Source organism: Saimiri boliviensis, chromosome 15 (genome assembly GCF_048565385.1).
Source record: "Saimiri boliviensis isolate mSaiBol1 chromosome 15, mSaiBol1.pri, whole genome shotgun sequence".
Taxonomy (NCBI): domain Eukaryota; kingdom Metazoa; phylum Chordata; class Mammalia; order Primates; family Cebidae; genus Saimiri; species Saimiri boliviensis.
The window spans coordinates 79,211,310-79,219,193 of NC_133463.1; positions in this window are offsets into that span (position 1 = coordinate 79,211,310).

The window sequence follows — 7,884 nt, forward strand, 5'->3', positions numbered from 1 at the left end:
ACAGACAACTCACAGAATGGGAGAAAATCTTCACAATTTATACATCTGACAAAGGACTAATATCTAGAACCTACAACGAACTCAAATCAGTAAGAAAAAAACAAACAATCCCATCAAAAAGTGGACTAAGGACATGATTAGACAATTCTCAAAAGAAGATATACAAATGGCTAACAAACATATGAAAAAATGCTCAACATCACTAATGATCAGCGAAATCAGATAAAATCAAAACCACAAAGCAATACTACCTTACTCCTAATGGCCATAAAAAAAAAAAAAAAGGTAGATGTTGGAGTGGATGCAGTGATCAGGGAACACTTCAACACTGCTAGTGGGTATGTAAACTAGTACAGCCACTATGGAAAACAGTGTGGAGATTCCTTCAAGTACTAAAAGTAAAAGGACCATCTGATCCAGCAATCCCACTAGTGGGAATCTACCCAGGGGAAAAGAAGTCATTATATGAAAAGAATACTTGCACACACATGTTTATAGCGGCACGATTCACAACTGCAGAATCATGGAACCAGCCCAAATGCCCATTAATTAGCAAGTTGATAAAAAAAACCTGTGATTAAAAGTAACTGTGATATAATAAACTGTGATATATATATATATATATCACATTCTTTCCATAATACACACACACACGTGTGTGTGTGTATATATATATATATATATCTGTATATGCGTGTGTGTGTGTGTGTGTGTGTGTGTGTGATGGAATACTACTCAGCCATAAAAAGAAATGAATTAATGGCATTTGCAGTGACCTCGATGAGATTGGAGACTGTTGTTTTCAGTGAAGTAACTCAGGAATGAAAAACCAAACATTATATGTTCTCCCTAATATATGGAGCTAAGCAGTGAGGATGCAAAGACGTAAGAGTGGTACAATGGACTTTAGAGACTTGGGAGGAAGGGTGGGAGAGGGGCAAGGGATAAAAGACTACAAATAGGGTGCAGTGTAGACTGCTTGGGTGATGGGTGCAACAAAATCTCACAAATCACCGCTAAAGAACTTACTAATGTAATCAAATACCATGTGTACCCAAATAACCTATGGAAAAAATAATAAAATAAAATAATAAAAAAGAAGAGGTCTGAGGACTAGCTAGCTTTTCTTCTGTCATGTGAGGATTCAATGAGAGGTTGGAAGTCTGCCACTGAAAAATGGGCTCTCACCAGAACCAAACCATGCTGGCACCCTGATCTCAGACTTCCAGCCTCCAGCACTGAGAGACATAAATATCTGTTGCTTATAAGCCACCCCAGTGTATGGAACTTTGTTATGGCAGCCTACATTGACTAAGACAGATGAGTTTTCAGGCACAGGATCTGCGTTTGATTTCAAGTTGTGCTACCTACCAGTGGTGTGATCTTGGGCAAGTGCTCTAACTTCCTGTGGCCTCCTCTCCTTCATCTAAATATCAGTAATGATGTATGTTCTACATAACACACATGGGTATTGTGAGGCTTCTCAAGACACCAATGGCAGTGGTTACCTGTAGAGATAGGAGGGACTGGAGCAAATGGAAATTGTGTTGTAGTAAGAGTTCCCAACCAATATCTTGCTGAATTGTTGTGATTTTTGAGCCAAGTCCAATTGTAAACTCAATAGTTCTCTTTACTAATTAGTGTTATTGTCAGGCAATGAACACAAAAGATGTTGCATAAATATAAGTACCTGAGTCTTGATGGCTTTGAACTTCCTTCTGTGTTACTGCTCTATAAGCACAGCCTTTTAGAGTTGACCCACCCTGTCATAGTACCTGGCATAGTCGTGCTCAGAAATGTTGGATTCACTAATCTGAATGGATGCAGCTCATTTTGCAGATCAGAGGGAGGTCTAGAGATTTACTTGCGCAATAATTTTTTCTTCTTTTCCTAAACTTGCTCTCAAGTCCAGACATGTCTGTTAGATGTCTATTAGATGAGGCCCTTTGAGTTTTAATCGAATGTGCCCAGGTGGTGAGGGGAGGATAAGACAGAGGTTACAGTTGGCTATCCAGGATCAGAGTGGCTCCTTAATAGACCCTGGAACTTGATTCTATAAGTTCAAGCAAGTGGAACCACTTTCAGGCCCTGCTCCACACCACCCAGACTGCCAAGAGCTTGATGGATGAACCAACGTGCCAAATTAATATGAATTTCCTCTGTGACATTTTGTGACTTGAGAACTCAGACAGCAAGTATTCATAGAACACTTCCTCCTGGGACAAATGTCACCTCCAGAGACCAAACCACTGATCAGAGGGATATATGGAGAAGTGTAAAATTGAACACAGAGAGATAGTTATAAGGGATATGTGCTTTGGGGCATTGTAAAATGTATTTCCCTTTTCTGTTTAATAGACACTTCTATTCATTTGTTCATTTACTTGCTCATTTCACATCCCTTGAGCCTACCCTGTGCTGCAAACGATAAATGCCAGTTGAATATATTTCAGTCTCTGTTCTTAAGAAGATTTCAGTTTAGTGGTGAAGGACAAATAAAAAATAGCCCACTTAGATCTCCTTGATCCTAAGATACTACTGAATTTAAGATGCATTTTTAATTTGCTCACACCTTATAAGGATAAAAGAAACACTATATTAAATGTGCACAGCACTTTTAAGACATCTCAATTTCAGAATCATTTAAGTTTAAACAAATATGTACATCTTGGTCTGAGGAAACATGGTTCTTACTACAGTATGTGACATGTGCTGAGGTGGAATTATAAACCGTGTAAAGGAAAATGGCAGTGTGGGGTGCTCTACCCCTTGAAGGGGTGCTCCTCATTAACAATAGGAATCATACCATAGGGTCACTGCTACAGTCTGAATGTTTGTGTCTTCCCAAAATTTATATCTCTAAACCTAATCACCAATGTAATAAATGGTATTAAGGTCTGGGGTCTTTGGGAGGTGATTAGGTCATGAGGCCTCTGACCTTATGAATGGGGTTCATGCCCTTATAAAAGAGGCCTGAAGAGTTTGTTTGTCCCTTCTGCCACATGAAGACATGTAGAAGGCACCACCTCTGATAAATGAGCTCTAATCAGACATGGAATCTGCTGATGCCTTGATATTAGATTTCCCAGCCTCCTTCCCAGTATTGCTTCAGAACTGTGAGCAATATATTTCTTTATTATCAGTATTTCAATAGTTTTTGGGAAACAGGTGGTATTTGGTTACATGGATAAATTCCTTAGTGGTGATTTCTGAGATTTTGGTTCACCCGTCACTTGAGCAGTGTACACTGAACCCAATGTGTAGTCTTTCATCCCTCACCCTTCTCCCACCCTTTTCTGTGAGTCCCAGCATCCATTGTATCATTGTTATGCCTTTGCATTCTCATAGTTAGGTCCGACTTATAAGTGAGAATATATGCTGTTTGGTTTTTCATTCCTGATTTGCTTCACTTAGAATAACGGATTCCAATTCCATCCAGGATGGTGCAAATGCCATTATTTCATTCCTTTCTATGGCCGAGTAGTAGTCTGTGGTGTACATATATATCACATTTTCTTTTCTTTTCTTTTTTCTCCTTCTTCAGGACACTTTATTAGACTTGTTTTTCTCTTTCCACTTTACTTCAGACAATAGTGTTACTAAACTTTCTGTTACCAAATGACAACGATCAATTTACCATCAGTTTCCCATAAACTTTTCTTTAAGTCTTCACCAATAACCTTCTCAAAGAGCATCACACTTCTTACAGTTTCTTTAAGGATCTTCAGATGCTCACTAATGCTCCCTTCAAATTCTTTCCAGTTTTTATGCATGGCGATTTCCAAAGCCACTCCCACATTTTAAAGTTTTTGTTATGGCAGCCTTCTGTTTCCAGGTTCCAATGTCTGTACCAATGTCAGGAGCCATCTATTGCTGTGTAACAAATTATACCAAAATTTAGCAACTGAAAATAACAAACATTTTTTATTTCAAACAGTTTCTGATGATTAGAAGTATAGAAGAAGGGAGCTGGGTAGTTCTGACTAAAGGCCTCTGTTTTTAAAATGTATTTTACTTTAAGTTCTGGGATACATGTGCAGAACATGCAGGTTTGTTACATAGGTATACACGTGTCAAGGTGGTTTGCTGCACCCATCAACCTGTCATCTAGATTTTAAGCCCCACATGCATTAGGTATTTGTCCTAATGCTTTCCCTCCCCTTGCCCCACTACTCTCTGACAGGCCCTGGTGTGTGTTGTTCCCCTTTCTGTATCCATGTATTCTTATTGTTCAACTCCCACTTATGAGTGGGAACATGTGGTGTTTTGTTTTCTGTTCCTGTGTTAGTTTGCTAAGGATGATTGCTTCCAGTTTCATCCATGTCCCTGCAAAAGACATGATCTCATTATTTTTTATGGCTACATAGTATTCCATGGTATATATGTTGCACATTTTCTTTATCCAGTCTATCATTGATGGGCATTTGGGTTGGGTTCATGTCTTTGCTATTGTAAATAGTGCTGCAATAAACACTATTGTGCATGTGTCTTTAGTAGAATGTGTGCATGTGTCTCAGAATTTGCTGAGTTATTGAAAGTGGGGTATGAGAGAAGGAGAGGGGTCAGGAATACCCTCAGTATCCTTCAGTTAAGTCACTGGAAGGATGGAGTTATCTTTAAATGACATAAGGAAAACTGTGGTGGAAGCTGACTTAGTTTGAGGAAGGAGTTCAAGCTTGGGCCTAAATAAAATTCACTTTCCTACAGTTTCTATACAGTAGATTGACTTATATCCCTTTGGGTATATACCCAGTAATGGGATTGGTGGGTCAAATGGTATTTCTGGTTCTAGATCCTTGAGAAATCACTACGTTGTCTTCCACAATGGTTTAACTAATATAGCTTCCCATCAACAGTGTAAAAGTATTCCTGTTTCTCCACAGAATCACCAGCATCTCTTCTCTCTTGACTTTTTAATAATTGCCATTCTGACTGGCATGAGATGGTGTCTCATTGTGGTTTTGATTTGAATTTCTCTAAAAATTGGTGATGATAAGCTTTTAAAAAAATGTTTGTTGGCTGCATAAGTATCTTCTCTTGGGAAGTGTCTGTTCATATTCTTTGCCCACTTTTTGATGGGGTTGTTTTTTTTCTTGTAAATTTGTTTAAGTTTTTTTTGTAGATTCTGGATATTAGACTTTTGTCAGATGGGTAGATTGCAAAAAAGTTCTCCCATTGTGGAGGTTGTCTAGTTTGCTCTGATGCTGATTTCTTTTGCTGTGCAGAAGCTCTTTAGTTTAATCAGATCCCATTTGCCAATTGTGGCTTTTGTTGCAATTGCTTTTGGTGTTTTAAGTCATGAAGTCTTTGCCCATGCCTACATCCTGAATGGTGTTGCCTAGGTTTTATTCTAAGGTTTTTATAGTTTTGGGTTTTACATTTAAGTCTTTAATCCTTCTTGAGTTATTTTTTTATATAAGGTGTCAGGAAGAGGTCCAGTTTCTGCTTTCTGCATATGGCTAGCCAGTTTTCCCATCACCGTTTATTAAATAGGGATCCTTTCCCCATTGCTTGTTTTTGTCAGGTCTGTCAAAGATCAGATGATTATAGATGTGTGGTGTTATTTATGAGGTCTCTGTTCTGCTCCATTGGTCTATATGTCTGTTTTGATACCAGTACCATGCTGTTTTGGTTATTGTAGCCTTGTGTAGTTTGAAGTCTGGTAACATGATGCCTCTAGCTTTGTTCTTTTTGCTTAGGATTGTCTTGGCTATATGGGCTTTTTTTTTTAGTTCCATATGAAATTTAAAGTAGTTTTTTCTAATTCTGTGAAGAAAATTAGTGGCAATTTGATGGGAATAGCATTCAATCTATAAATTACTTTGGGCAGTATGGCAAAAAAGCAGAATTCTGATTTAGTATTTGGAAGGTGGCACCACCAGAATTTGCTGAGTTATTGAAAGTGGGGTATGAGGGAAGGAGAGAGGTCAGGAATACCTTCAGTATCCTTCAGTTAAGTCACTGGAAATATGGAGTTATCTTTAAATGACACAAGGAAAACCGTGGTGGAAGCTGACTTAGTTTGAGGAAGGAATTCAAACTTGGGCCTAAATAAAATTCACTTTCCTACAGTTTTTACCACTGGCAAATTCTATTCTGGACTGTACCCAGAGAAATTCCTACCTTTCCTTTGTGTGGCTGTCCATTCGAATTAGAGTCAGCATGCCTGTTCCCTGTGAATTTTTTTTCTCAATTAAAGCATCCCCAAGCTCCTCTATTTCTCATTCATTCATATATTTATTCACTAATTGATTCCTACTTATAATTTTTCATTTATTCAATTTTGCATTTATTTATGCTTACTCTGTGCTAGTCACTGTAGTGAGTTCTTGGAACACCAGCTGGTCTGGGTATTTGAAGAGGGTGCAGTGTGGTGGGGGAAGCTTACAGCCCTGTACAATGCCTGCAAAGGACCAGGAAAACACATGGAGCTTGAAGGTGCCTCACTTGGCTTAGAAACATGGAAGAAGACACGAAAGGTGGTGATCGTGGTAGAGGGAGGCTTCTGGAATAGATGAAGTTTGAGCTCAGTCTTAAGGAAGCAGTATGTGGAGAAGAGGGGAGCAATGGAATGTTTCAGAGCATGATGGTATGGGAGAGGTGTTGGGTGCATGTGGAGGAGGGCAAGAAAAGATGCCAGATGGGGGAGGCTGGAAACCTGGTGGGCCATGACAAGAAATGTGGACTTTACCCTGATGCCATTGGGAATCAGGCATTCAGTGGAATTTAAACAAATAATTGACATAATCAGATTTCCATTTTAGGAAGATGTTGTTAGTAATATGTGAGCTAGTGAGAAAAGAATTACGAGTTGATTACATGGCAAGTGTTTAATAATCCAGGCAAGAAATAATTAGTGTCTGAACCTGAGAATAGTAATGAGAATGGAGAAGAGGGATAGATTTTAGTGTAGGATGTAGAAGCTTTGGCTGCAGCTCGGTAAGCAACTAGCTGGGGAAGAGAATGGTGGAGGGTCACTTAAGATAACCCATTGGCCTGGGATATAAATTGGAGGGAGGTAGCATTTAATGAGAAGACACAGGGATGGAACATGTTTTGGAGTTTGTAAGGGGAGATTATGAACTCAGGCTTGGTTCTGTTGAATTTAACACGTCTGTGTGATAATTCAGTGGAAATGCCTTCAAGTCTGGGGAACAGAGTGGCCTGGGATGAAAACAGAGAACTGGGAGCTGCTGGAGTCTCCAAAACCTTTCTTGGTAATGAAATCACCCAAGGAAATTAGAAGCATAGAGGAACAAAGGCAGAACCCTGAGCAGTATCCTAGGCAGACCAAGGGGGAAAAGGCTACAAGAGAATCCAAGAAGGAAAGAGGAGGGCAACCAGAAAGAAGCTGTGTTCTTAAAAGCAATGTAGAAAAGATCAAGAAGAGAGGAAAATCTTTGTAAAGATGTAAGATAAGATGAAGATATATTAAAATAAAATCTTTGAGGAGTCATTGGTAAGTTGGCACAAACCATAGCAATGGGAAGTTGGGGACAGAAGGCAGACTGAGATGGGTTGAGGAGCAAAGAAAGGGTGAGGATGTGTTAATCAGGCATTCATTACCTTTCCTAGGATGTTGACTTTGAAAGGCTGAGAAAGGATTTAGGATAATGATTAGAGAGTTGTTGTATTAGTTTTTTTATTGCTGTGCAACAAATTACCTCACATTTAGTGGTTTAAAACAGCCCATATTTATTATCTCACAGTTTCTGTGAATCAGGACTCTTGGTATAGTTTAGCTTGGTCCTCTGGTCAGAATCTCTCAAGGCTGCATTCAGATGTCAGCTGGACTGAATTTCTTCCTAGAGCTTGGAGTTCTCTTTCAGTGCAATGTAGCCGTTGGCAGAATATAGTTACTTGTGTTTGTAGGACTGAGGTCCC